The sequence below is a fragment of the Apteryx rowi genome, unplaced genomic scaffold (genome assembly GCF_003343035.1).
Source record: "Apteryx rowi isolate R43461 unplaced genomic scaffold, aptRow1 scaffold_15, whole genome shotgun sequence".
NCBI lineage: Eukaryota > Metazoa > Chordata > Aves > Apterygiformes > Apterygidae > Apteryx > Apteryx rowi.
In genome coordinates, this window is record NW_020447752.1 from 628,084 (window position 1) to 641,943 (window position 13,860).

General features: G+C 43.0%; 1 long non-coding RNA gene across 4 annotated transcripts in view; it reads left to right on the forward strand.

Annotated features, from left to right (window-relative positions):
• The window catches only part of LOC112962514, a 16,908-nt gene extending 3,164 nt beyond the window's left edge, over nt 1-13,744 (forward strand). Inside the window, exons 1-3 of one of the 4 annotated variants that reach the window (XR_003252329.1) lie at nt 7-249; nt 8,737-9,380; nt 12,888-13,744. This is a non-coding gene — a long non-coding RNA (uncharacterized LOC112962514). Of the gene's footprint in view, nt 1-6; nt 250-8,736; nt 12,747-12,887 lie in introns of those variants that run through there. The other 3 variants (XR_003252327.1, XR_003252326.1, XR_003252328.1) reach the window with 3 other exon arrangements.
• Nucleotides 13,745-13,860: the final 116 nt, after the last annotated feature.

Here is a 13,860-nt window from a genome sequence, read left to right on the forward strand (position 1 = left end):
AGGGTGGAGGCGTGTGGGGGTTATTTCGGAGCTTCGTGAGCTCTGCGGGGAGTTAAACCTTGTACTCCACTGCAGACTAAAATTAGCTGAGCTAGGAAAGCCGGGCTTGAGCAACCATTTCAGAGGGCAGGACAGGGAGGAAAAAAAAAAAAAAAACACCAAACCAAACAAACCAAACAAGTCGTAGAGGTGGCGTTCCCGGTAAGGCTAGAGCAGGACCGTCCTGTGGACCTTGTGGGAGGGAAGAAGGTAAGTGGCTGCTTGGCAGAGGTTGCCGAAGGGAGGCGGCATGTGCAGGGCAGGGTTCACCCTGCCAGGGCGTTCATGTGTCTCAGGACGAGTTGCTCTGTGGTTTTGTAAAAACTGTGCTGTGGTATGTGCTGAGGCTGGAGGAGTGTTTTCCTGCGATAGAGCAGGGTGCTGCTGCAAAGGAGGCACTACAGYAGTCCGCTCCTTTCGCAACAGCCTGAGCGTTCACGCTCATTTCTTAATTTAATTGCTTTTCCTTTGGTCTTGAATGTTTCCACAACCTGAATCAGGCTCTGTTTAGAATAAGCAACAAACCCGTCTGCACAAACATACACATTTCCACCGAAAAGATGTCTCTAAATTGCGAGGCCGGCTTTAAAATGAGAAAACGGGCTCCATCCGTGCACTGATATTGGTATCTTTTAGTTAAGTGCCCCTCTAATGGGGCTACAATGTTTTTAAAAGCTGCCCTTCCCCCTTCCCGAAGAGAGCCTCCGGAGCCATGATGTTTTCTAGCTACGTCCTTTGTATGGCAGCGTAGGAAACTGCCTTTCCTGGCTCGCTCCTGCATGCGCGGAGCATATTTATAATCAGTGAAATCTCTCTCTGTTAGCAGCATGTAAAACTCGAGTTCTCATTAAGTGCTCGATCCTGTGAAACCTTATTTACATGCATGGCACTTATTTATGTCAGTAGTGCAGCTGCCTTCCTGTTTTACAATTGCTTTAAATAATAATACATGAATAAAGAAATTTGCATAAACTGGGACATTATTTTTAGTTAAAATGAACCTTGTTAAAATGTTCCTCTACTATTTCTTAATACAAGTGAAAAACATTTTAACCGACTGCAATAGGATGAAATGGTCAAAAACAGGCAGCTTAGAGATCAAAATACTGGTCTGAATAGGTCTGTTCTTCGTTTTGCATTTTTTTTTAACTGTAGTGACACAGTTCTAGAGCTTGCATCATATCGAGTTAAATCAACATGTAAAGCGATAAGAAAAGTACCATATTTAAACAACGTCTGTTAACTTTCCTGGGGACTTTAAATTGATGTTTAAGTAGATACCTGGATTTTAATAATATCTGCATTTTAAGTTAAACCTTAATTTTTGTTTTGTTCAACACTGAAGCAAACTAGTTCTGCCTAATACAGTCCAGACTTTGAAATAATGCATCCAGACCATAATACTGTGGGAGCCTACCCAGCTTTGTCTGCACATGCACCCTTCTGCATATTTTTCCAGGTCTATAATCCCTGTGTGCAATTAATCATTGTTCAGAATGGCCATCTCCGAGGCCAGAATTTATGAACTGCTCCAGCTGGGAGAGTCCTCGAACGTGTGCCTGAAACTGTGAATGCGCAAACAAGGGCCAGAAATTGCTGGGGCAGCAAGTGTTGTAAAGCTCGCTAGTGGTACCAACCTAGCGAGTTGTGTGGGTCCTCAGCACCTCTGAAAATTGTTCTTGCAAGTCTGAACTGAAAACTGCTTTACTTTTTTAGAGTTTCTAAATGACTGTTATGTTCAATGTAGCTTAAAAGTCACCAAGGCAGTTGAGACCAGTTGCACTCTCCGGAGTGGGTGGTTTAATGGCTGAACATCATATCTAAAAAGCTAGATGTTCTGGTACAGCGTATTTAAATCCCAGAAAGGTCAAACCAGACTTTCATACTTGAGTTAGATTGACCCTGGCTTACTGCATGACACTCTTTAGAGAAAGAAAGAGATCTTTCAGGGGGAAAAAAGGACAAAAAACAAAAACCAGACTATTGCCCTGAATGGCCTGTGGTGACTGTATGCACATTCTTGAAGCAACAGAGTTTGTTCTTGCCCACAGTATCCCTCTACTTACTTTATTGTTGAGCYGAAAACTCTGTGCTAATTATTTTGGTGTCTGTTATCAATAAGAAGTGATTTAATTCCTTTGGCAAAGTGTTGCAACTAAAGTAAACTAGATTGAGAGGCAAAGTGAAATAAAAAATATGCAGCTGTTCTGCCAAACAATGATTGTGACTGTTTACAACATTTTGTTTTAGACTGGCTTGTACACAGAATCCTTTATATTGAAGGTTTTCATGTCACAATCCATTGCTTGTCTAAGCAAACTAGATTAATAGCTTATAAAGGACAAAAGAGACCTCTAGGTTCATTTGGTCTGACTTCCTGCAGGTCATAAGACTTTTGTGCATTAATTGCTTTTTCACATCTGAAAGATGTAGTTGAACTACAGCATACCTGTATCTTAGAAAGACATCAAATCTGAATTTAAAAGTGGCCAGTGAGAATAAAGTAAGGGCTGGTAAATTGTTTCCATCAAAACTCACCGGATAGACTAGAAATTAAGACACATTTTTAAACTGAGTTTTGTTTACCTTCTGCTTTCAGTTATCGGACCTTGTTATATCTTAGTCTTCTTGACTGAAGAATGCCGTATTATCAGATTTCTGTCCCCATGTAGCTGTGTACAAACTGATCAACCAAGTATTTATCATTCCCTTTGGAGACTTGCAGAGCTCCCTCCGCAGTCCATGCTTACTAATCCTGTAATTATTTCTATCATGGTTCCCCGTGAATACTCTAGTTATTCRGCGTTTTGATCAGGGCAACCAGAACAGGACAGAGTATACCAGCTGCRATCATACCAGTGCTGACAGCATTCTCACCTGAGATTCCTGTTCCGCACCCAGGGATTACACTGGCCCAGTATGAGCTGGTTTTCCAGCATGGCTCCTAAAATGCTATGAGAACTGCTCCTTCTCAGGATGGTGTCCCCAGCCTGTTGGCTTGTGCTCCTTGTTCTGTGTGTGCTGCTTTACACTTGGCTCTCTTGAAAAGGACAGTGTTTAGACCAGTATTGCTCTATGCAATGGTCTTTATATTCAGCACCCCTCTGCTACTGTTGTGCCTCACCTACAAACTTAAATGGTAATGATTTTATATATTCTTCCAGCTCATTGATAAGCATTGCTTCTGTCTCTGCTGTGGCAGCTTCCCAGTTCCAGGTGTGCACATGTCCCAGTCCTGTCAAAATTGTGTCAGGAGGAGATCTGGATCTACACCATCCTCTTGCCAMAGCTCAATTCCATGGGAAGAAACCCCCCGTTTAGGAGCTGGAAGGGAGCCTCAAAGCGCACTGCAGCACTTGCGTGCCCAAGTGTCTAAAATGTAGCCGTTAAATAATGGGAGGCCGAAAATGGATGATTGCCAGACCCTTAACAGAAAGACAACTGCTCTAGGACACGCTGATTACAATCACATTTTGAGACCTTCCCATTGGATGGATTTTCATCCATTTGATCATGCCTTCTTGATTTTATATTCAGTTCCCCTGCTCATAATAATGTAAATGCTTCACAGAAACTGAGTATGGCCCATCAACACTCTTGAGGAAATCTCCTACCAGTACTATTACCATTTACCACCTAACCTTCTAATTTCTTCAGTTTCTCTCAGCAGATAAACTCATGCAGCTTTGTTTCCTATGGATTTGCATCCAGAAATTCCCCAGATTAATCTTCCAGCTCTTTCCCAGTCTTGCTTTCCCTGCTTGGCTGAGCAAGAGGTAAAGACTGGTCRGGAGCTTCCCATGGGCCAACTAGCCAGTTGTTGCTGCCTCTTGGTAAGGGCAAGGGCTTGCCTTTCCCTGAAATACTATGTACTCTACTCAGCTTTTCATTCAAGACCTAAGTATGTTTGGGGCTTTGGCCTCACTGCCAAATTCAGTTGAGATGGGAGGAGGGAGAGAAAAAATGACATAGAACAACACAGTCACATTAGACTGTTTTATTTTTAGGAAACCAGACTAAAAATATCAATGGAACATTGAGTAGGACTATGGACCAGGTATTTGCTTGTTCACTGCTTTTGCTCTGACATTTTTAATATCCTCCTAAGTATAGCAAATGATACAGCTAGGGAATTTCTTAGACAAAGTATGCAGCCTCCCGACAGATTTCACCTGTGATCCACCACACTCAGAGTACATGGGATATATGCATTGAAAAATGACCGGGAATCGCTAGTCTGCTGTGTTGTTTTGGCTACCTGGATACAAAGACATGTACAATGATGCCTGAGAGCGGAACAAACACATTCTTTTTGTTGTATAGACTAAGATCCATTTGACTTTTGATGGGCATCTTGGACATTTTCCAGGGCTGTTTTTTTTCTAAAACTGCGTCTGTTCGTTATATTTCTGTAGGAATTACGACAAAGCCACCTCTGCAAGATAGATAGAGTGCTTTTACAGATCTAATCATTCTTGAGCTATAAAAGAAGAAAAAAGCTATTTCAACACCTAATTTGCAGAATGCTTTGTGTCGCTTCTTGCCATTGAAATGCAGCTACTATTGAAATGCTATGATCCCATCAGTACATACAACCAGTTATTTTTTAGAATACTTTCAAACTTACAAAAATCATTAAATAAGAAAGTTGGCAATTTTCATCAATATTCTAAAGCCATCAAATTACTGAACACTTTAGTTCAGTACTTCATGGCCTATGCAATACAGTCTTAGAAAAATAAAAAACGTTTTTTAAATTCTGGCACTCAGAGCTTGCATCATTGAGAGGAAATTAAGATATAGATTTATAAGTAGTAATCTAAAAGGATATTTATGCATTAAAATACTTGTGTATCCAGATTCCTATCAGTAAACAGTCTAGATGTGATGGTAGCTGGAAACCTGTGAGCCTTTTTAACAAATGTAGCACATACAGGGAATATTCGAGTGGTGGATTATAAAATGTTACAGCCCGAGAAGTAGTAACAGATTTCAAATGGAATTAGTTTAACGTACACATCTGAGCAGTTTCTAACTGGCATGATGCAAACCATGTACAATACAAAATCAAGACAATTTTGCCCTTGACATTGTCACCATTGCTCCTGAATCTGCAGTTAGAAATCAGTGTTTTGATTTATTTTTTGACAGGACCGGTCAGGAGTACCCCAGCTGGTCCACGAGCCACAGTTTTCAGCAGAATGGGCCCAAATACGCAGTTAGTGAATGCTGTGCCATCCGCTGCCGCTCTGCACTACCGCAGAACAGCAGCTCACAGTTGCTAAGCAGCTGCAGAGCCGTCCTCGCCTTCGCTACCCATCAGCTGTTGTAGGGAGCAACATGGGCTCCCTGGCTGGCGGCGAGGAGCAGGCAGCATGAAAACAGGAGCCGTGGCCATAGCAAAATTGTCTCTTTTCTGGCTGGCTGATGGGCCCCCTGGCAAAAACGCTCGAGCGAAGGGAAGGGACACTTGATGGACCAGAAGCAGGGGGTGGAGAGGAGGGGAGAGGGGGAGCTAGCATATGTGCACAGCGGTGGTTACAAAGACAGCAGATCTTAGCAGAGCAGGGGGGACACACTGAGGAGAAAGAAATGGGAGAGAGGCCAACTGCACAGTGCAGAATAAAAAAACCCCAGGAGGAGAGTGCAGCATATGGAGAGGGGAAATAAAGCAGAACYTGCACAGCCTGCAAATAATTGAATAGAAAATACAGAAAGAGAGGAAGAGAGCTTGATTCATGACTGCCCTTCACCTTGTGGAGACGGTTACACCCGAGAAAAGGAGGTGTGGAGTACACGGCATCTTTGATGTGTCTCAGTGAACTCTAGGTTTTACATTTCAACCCATGTCATTTGTGGTTTTCTACCTGGATAGCCTCTGCCTTTTGTTTACATTTGATTCTTGCATGCTCTGTGCTTACTTTGCCTAGTTTCTAGTTTATTTTCATAGCTGTTCTGGCTTTTCTGTTTTTTCAAGGTATGTCTTAAAATAGCCTTTCCAGATATTCTCATTGTTTTAACCCTGAAGAGCTGCTTTCTGCCTGCAGGACATTGCTAATCCCCAACTGAAGTTAGTTTCCACTAAATCCAYGAAGCTATGTCTGCTTTTCTCCCCCTTTCTCTCCAGGGAGTTGCTGATGGAGGACAGGGTTCCCCTTACTTCCCGACACCATCCCCTGCACGCTCTGTCATTCCTTTTCCCCGCGCAATGCCTGTCATCTGTCCACGCAGACTTGCTGCTCTCAGTGCGCAGGAAGTGGTTCCTGTGGCAGTAAATTATCACATACTACTGCCATATTACACAAGGGGTTAAAACACGTCATGAGCATCTGCAGGGTTGTTCTGACCAAAAGCGATTCTAGTCCCCCAGCTGTTCAGCTGCCCATATGAAAAAGATTTCATAGTCTCAGTGCCTAATACGCGATTGCCAGCATTATAGGAAATGCCACTGGCGTTGGCAGAGAAGCGGGCTACCTGCATGTTCCTCTCTCCAGCTCCTCCAGGCGGAGGATTGAGGGGCACATTTGTACAGGAAGGTGGGGAGAGGAATTAAAGCTCGTGCAGCTGTTGCCCTCCTCCGTCGCCAGCCCTGCCTTGCTTGGAGGCCTGTCAACTGAGCACACTTTTCCCCAGGTCTGAAACTGAGTTATAAAGGGAAACTAGAGTTGCCCAGACCTCCAACGGAAAGGATTAGCTATGAGCTCTGTGTGTATGTGTGTTTTTCAAGCCAATACAAAACTTGACAAATAGGCAGCCAGATGTGGTTTAAACTTTGAAGATTTTGTCTTAAGATATCTGATTTGGAGTAATTATGCTTTGCCTCCTCCTTCCATTTGTCTGGTGTCCTGTATCTGTGCCTGTCTATACTATTGTTAGACACTAAGATCATTAAAGGTCTAGCGGCATTGACATTTTACAAGTAGCTTCAGCTGCCTTTCATGTAGGGGCTTCTTTAGCATTAGGGGACATGTAAGTTTAATTAGAATGGTTTTAACCAGGAAATCTCCCTGCCATAAGAAATCAGTTACTACCCTATTCCAAGGAAATAACTGGGAGCTTTACAGCATGCCTGTGCTGTTACAACAAGAGTCAGGAAGGGTGAAATGTGTGTAGGAAGAAAAAAATTGCACAGGAAACATGCAATCAAGGACAGCRGTATCAAGCTCGTGCATGGCAGAGAGCCAGGCCCCAAGTTTCAAGCGACCTGTGGGCTGGAGCAGCCCTGGCCGGTTGCTGCCCTCTATGTGCCTGCGCGCAGCAGAGCAAGCTGCCGCAGCTGCTTCGCGAGCAAGCTTCAGAGCGGCGCTGGGGCTTACAACTAGGCCTTCCCGCCTGGCCAGGACGCACCGCCAACCTTCCCACGAGCGTGGCACAGGCCAAAAATCACAGTTCTAAAACAAACGTAACTTTACAACTGGGTTTAATTCTCAGCCTTTCAAGTTATGAGTTAGCCTGCTCTGAAGCCTCGCTGTTGCTTTCAGGAGTTTGCCCTGGCTGGTTTACAGGCTCCCTTCAGGTCTGAGATGAACTCAGCCTGGGGCTGTCTTGTGTCTAGGGATGTTCTGACAAGCCACAAACCTTCCCGGTTCCTGCCAAACCCCTGTCCCTACGTGTGAGCTCCTTCCCAGCCGGATACAAACAGGCACCAATGCTTCCTGCGTAGTGTTTCCTTACACATAGCACTCAATGAAAAGCAGGCAGAACTGATGGTGTCTCCCATGGGGACATAAACAGAGGATTTTATCTTCTCTTCAGTCTGCAGTTTGTGCCCTCCTGTAGGAAGTTTGCACAAAGATCAGAGAGAGGCGACACACTTTGCACACTAACTGCCCTTTAACGTCAGTGCCAGGGGTTACTCAGCAAAAGCCTGCCTCTCTTTCAGCACAGTCCTCTCCCTCACAGCCTCCTCCATCCATTTTGCTGTCCTTTCTTCTCCCCCTTTGAATATTCTCCCTTTGTTCCCCTGCATTTTTGTCCAAAAGCTTTCTGAGAGCTTCCTGCCTAGGCCCGGTACTAAAGTGATGGGTACTGGATGGCTGACAGTGGCAATGAAGTGTGAAGCCTGACTCTTCCAAAGGCTCTGAAAACCACTGCTTGTTCAGGTGGCTTCGTGGCTCACATGGAGGAAGGCATATTTAGTGAGCCAAATCTGGGATCATTTGAACTTGAAGTTCTTGAAAGCCTCACAAAAAATGCAGTTCTACGTATTTCAGGATTAGTGGAATCTACCAACCAAGCTTTTGGGGAGCTTAACCCAGATTCAGCCATCCACAGTTCATACAAGCTGAATGCATCTTGCGTTCATGTGCTGTGGCCATCCTATTTAACGTATACTCATATTGGTCTCAGTCCTCACCTTGTCTCTGAATCAGCAAGTACATTAAAAAAAATCACTCTTTACCAGGAATTAAGTTGGGAAAGAGAAAAGAAGGGAAAAGTAATCTGAAGAAAGCAGACAGTGCAGAAGGCACTCTGTTTTTGAAAAAGACCACCACATCTCAGTGCTTGCTGGGTCAGGTACAGTGTTCGGTAATGAAAAGAGGGGAAGGCATAAGGCAGAGGTATTTCAGGGGTGTATACTAGAGAGAGTGCTTGGATACTGGGAAAAACCACATTGTGTTGCAAGGAAAGCTACATAGAACCACTTTGCCTATGTTTCCTAAAATTATTTCCTGATGGTATTATTTTCTGCTACAGATCTGGACACAAAAAAGCATCTGATGCAGATTAATTTCATGCAATTCTGCAGCAGAGCCCTGTGCTGTCACTTAGCCCCGAGCAAGCCTGCGCATCCCTCCAGGACCCGCTTCCTTGCGATGGTTCCCATGCGAAAGCCAGCTACGTCTACCAACAGAAATGCAACCTGCAGACCTGGGCTAACAGGAGGCATTTTGAATCTTTCTAGATTCACCTTTAAGTGCAAAGGTGGAGGATGAGATTCAGCGTCACTGATAGCTCTGCCAGCCTTTTTGGACAAATTTCTCACCATCGTTCAATAAAGCCATGCCGCCTCTCTGGGGGACCTGCAGGTAATGCCCAGATCTGTGGGAGCGGAGTTATGGTGGCAGTGGTAGATACTTATTTCATGCTTTTCAGAGATAAGTCATTGAGTTTGATGTTCCAGAATGGCATAAGATGATCTTAACCTTTTGTTACCAACATTTTTAACAGAATTTGGCTTGAGAATTGACACTTCAGTGAGGAATTCAAGCAGCTGAAACTGCAGGTAGCCGCTTGCTGCATCAGGCTGAGACTTTAATGTGCTGATCTACACAGCGTTCAGATTGAGAAAGCTTTTTTTCACAACTGAAAAGCCAGAAACTTACAGTTTTTAATGAAAGGTGAGATTCAAAATAAGGCACATTGGCCACACACATATCAGGTGGGCCAAATTTGGCATCACATTTGGCATCCCTGATTTAAGACATACCAAAGAAAATAACTCAAGAAACAGTATGTGTTCCCTATAAATAGTTACTCTCTAGGTAGTTGTCAGTCTGTGGTTTATGAACAAAATCTGTCCAAAGTTTCTGAACATTCACGGCCTGAATTTGCCGAGTTGTATGTCTAATTTGTCTAACACTTCCTGTTACAGAGAGTTGTCCTGCTTGCTTTTATAGCCCTCTAAACTCTGTGGTAGCATTTGGACAGTTTTTATGTAGAGTTTACTGAAAGTTTTTTGCACTGATTTAGTGCATGGGGTACTTGAGCCAAGTGAAACAGGAACTATATTCCTAAGGCATGAAAAGGCAGAAAGAGAATTTTCTTACTGAAATTTAGTTTTTCCACATTACTTAACAGTCTAGGAAATTAATACCCTTCTGGCAGCACTTCCCACTGGAAAAAAAATATATGTAGTTCCTACTCAGCCAAACAACAATGTAGTAATGTTTTTGATTGGGCTAAACCTCTTAGAAACTGGCAGGTGTCACAGCCACCTTGCCTTCAGTGAAAAAAAGGCAACTGGGATCCCTTATGAAACAAGGGATTTATATCAGTAGGGGCTATTACACAAAAAACAGGCACATGGCAAGGTTTGAATAGATGGTGAATCATGTGGCCCTAGGGATTTTTCTGGATTTTGGGGGCAGGGGGTGTTTCTGTGTAAAATATCAGGCCACGAGGACCAGATGGTAGAGCTCTGCATGTGCAAGAGAAACAGCAAGAAACACTACACAAATGGATGCTGAGAAGCAGCTGAAAGTCAAGGAGACTGGGAGCTTTGATTTTGGAAAAAGACACTTCTTGAGTTGAGTGATGGCCGAAAGAGGCTTGGGATTGTGAGTTTTTCTGGGTTGAAAGATACAGAATTTTGTGTATTTGTTTTATGAATAAATGGAATTAACCTTGAGTATATACCTAGCTTCCTCATTGGCTTCACAACCTGATACTGTCACCAAATACTTTGTCACCAAATCCCCTCCCTATCTGCCCCATTCATTCATACTGTAAATTCTTTGGGTCAGAGATTATTTTTTAGTAAGTGTCTGTGTACATTACAAACAATTGTGGGACTTGTATAACATCTGAAATTCATTGCAAATTCATTCTGCTTACATACGAAGTCCCATTCTTTTAGAGTCTGTCTTTGCAATGAGACTGTAAGCTCTTCAAGGCATTTTCTCTTACTCTGTATGTACAGAGGTGTAGTTCAAGGGGAATTCATCACTGACATAAGACATAATGTTATTGGTAATACTCAAAAATAAATATTTACAGCTCTGTCTTGTTATGCACATTCTTAACTAAGTCTGAGTTATTTCCTTTGACATAAATGGGACTACTTGTTCTTACTAAGTTTATGTTCAGTCTTTGTAAAGGTGGAGTCTGTATTATTAAGAAGAAAATTCTTAAATGTAAAAAAATTAGTTTTGAAAACATTCTAGAAGGAACAGGTCCCCATTCTTGTCTTGCTTTTATTACCATATAAACTAGTAATATGAGTATACAGCAGATGGCGTTTGCTGTTACTTCTCTCTGTAATTATGGATCCAAGGAAGTATCAGTAGCCTGTCACTTTGCTGGCTAGTTAAAATAGACATATTTTCCATTAGAAATACTATTGCGAGCCATACTCATCTGTCTAAGGGCATGCACTACAACAGACCTTAAGTGACTGGAAACGTCAAAGGTGTTCAGAGTTCCTCCAAACAGAAGAATGTTTCTAACCAGAACATTTTGTCAAATCTGTTAACCTATTCCTATTTAAAGAAGCATCTTGTGAGCAGAAGAATCTGCAATTATGTTTCTCTTCCCCGCCAGACTTTCTGTCATCACAAAGCTCATGGGCTTCTAATATTTTTAAATCTCAGTCTCCTTGTCTATTTAAAGCATATTTGACCATCCAGTCAATAGTTACTCACAAGGGACAGACAGAGACACAGCACAAGGGTGCAATTACTGCTCCCTTAGGAAGTCAGGCCAACAACATGCCTTGAGTTTCTTGCATAGCATCAGAACTGTCCAGGAGGTTGGACCACTTTTCCCTGGCCTCGGTATTTTGAGAAATTGCAGTACCAGCTTATTTCATCACCCTATATCCTCAAAAGGTCACAGCTTCAATTTTAGACCTAAGATGTGAGTGTCCTGAATACTATCCCAAACCATCCAAAGTGTTAAAGTATCTTTTAAAAGAAGTCATATGCTTCCAGCAGTCTTCCTAGGCAGTATGATAATCTTCCATCCTTTTCTTATTTTCCTTGTCACTTGCAAATCAACAAATTGGTAACAAGAATGCCACACGAGTGTTTGCCGTACCCCATTACATTCTTGATTTTGGTATACTCCTTGTAAATCTTTACATGCATGGTGCCTCTTGAGCTGCAAACGTGTCAGCTTTTGATGAAATACAGCATACCAAAATCAATGTACAGGCCAAAACAGAAGTAGGATAAGGACACTTGTGATTTATAGTGATCAGATTTGAGTTTTGGTTATAGAAGGCTGAATCTTCTTCCATTTAAATTGGTGGCAGAATTCCATGTTAGATTTTAATTTTTTAGAGCCAGCAAAAAACACTTAGCTTTTGTGTAGTACTTTATATATCTAACATACTGTATACACGCTAATTAAGATACTGAAATGATATATTTTGTCAATATTTTGTCAATACTAGGTTGACTCATTACAGATACAATATCCATTACTTAAAAATAGTCTGTATAGAGTTTACAGTTGATTTGATAGTCTACTCATTTTATATTGTTTAGTCCTGAATCTAAAACTGTACAAATTTAAAAYGTTCCCCTAACTATAAATACAGAAGGAGAGTGACAAAGTTGTGAGAAACATGGAGATACTTTGCTTTGTAGGATCGTTGCATAAAACAACAACAAAAAAAACCTAACAGCCCCAAAACACTTTTATCACTAAAAGCCTTTTACAGCAATTATTGAACTGAAAAGCCAATGAATTACAGCAGTCAGTTACATGAAGACTAAGAGCCTATCTGCTGATTATATCATACCACTCCAGTGGTTTTGAGCCAGGTTCAAAGAAATCGTTTGAGGGTAAACCAATTCATTTCTGGACCATTCATTCCTGTGCAATATTGGAATGTCCTCAGCCACTGAAGTCTGCAGGAGTTGATGGCTTTTAGACTCTTGCAGATAAGATATATATGATTATGGTTCATAAGGTACCTTTTTGACAGCTTGTATATTCTACATACTCGTGTTTACTTTTTCCAAATAAAATGGTTAGCTTTACATAGGTGTGAATTTGGCTGCCTTTTATTTTTTTCATTTGTATTATATGACACTTTGCTGGGTGGTTATGTATCCCTCCTCCTCCTCCCTGTCACTGAAATATCTTTTTCTTTCTTTCTGTTTGCCCTCTGCATAAAGCAGGATCCTTCTTGAGAGATTATTCCAGGCGATGAGGAATACAGTCATGTTTTGCATTCAGTCTGGAAGGCCATCTAGTGACACAATCATGCAGGAGGAAATGTGAAACCCTGTTTGAATGACAATTTTTTTAGCTGAATTAAAGAATTTTGCTACGCTCGAGCATGCTGTCGGAGATTTGTTAGTATTCCCAGTAAGCGATATTTCAAAAAATTCTAGACTCAAATTTGATTTCTTAGGAAGTGACAGGATTTGTTTGAGACAGGGCACATCATTAATCTCTGCTAGGAAAAAAACCCACAATTTTTGCACAGAGCGGTGGCAGATTTGTATCTGAGCGATTCTACTATAAACACAGAGTCACTCCACCGAAATGTGGATCGGGGCCAAGTTTATCTCACCGTTTTGATTCCCTACCTTCGCGCTGGTGATTCCAGCATGTGAAATAACGCTGCACGGAGGCGTGCGCAAGGCTTCGCATCTCTGTAAATAAAAACGTAAAATTCCATTTGATTTTTACCACGGCTCACCTTGCGTGAAGTGCACTGAGCGGATAAGCAACAAGCAGAGCTGGGGGGATCCTACCGAAGCGATAAACGCGCTAGAAAACAGGTAATAAATCACAACCGCTCGCAGGCAGCTGGTGTGTCAGCAACACGGCGTGTTTTGGGGGTTACCTTAGGAGGCCGCCGCATCCCCGTCCGTCGCCCCGCTCGGGTGGGCCGCGAAGGTCCGGACCCGCCGTTGGGGGAAGTGAGGCCGCGCTGGGACCCGGCCCCTCGGCTGAGGGTGACTTTAATGTCTGGAGCCCTGAGGGGGTCCCCGAGGAGGCAGGTGAGGCGGCGGGGAGGAGGGCGCGGGCTGAGCACGGGCACCGAGGGGAACGGCCCGGGGGCTCCCGGCGGGCGGAGGCCGCCAGCGAGGCCCTGGAGCGCGGCTGCCCCCCCGCCGCCTCCCCCCGGGCCTGGCGGGGTCC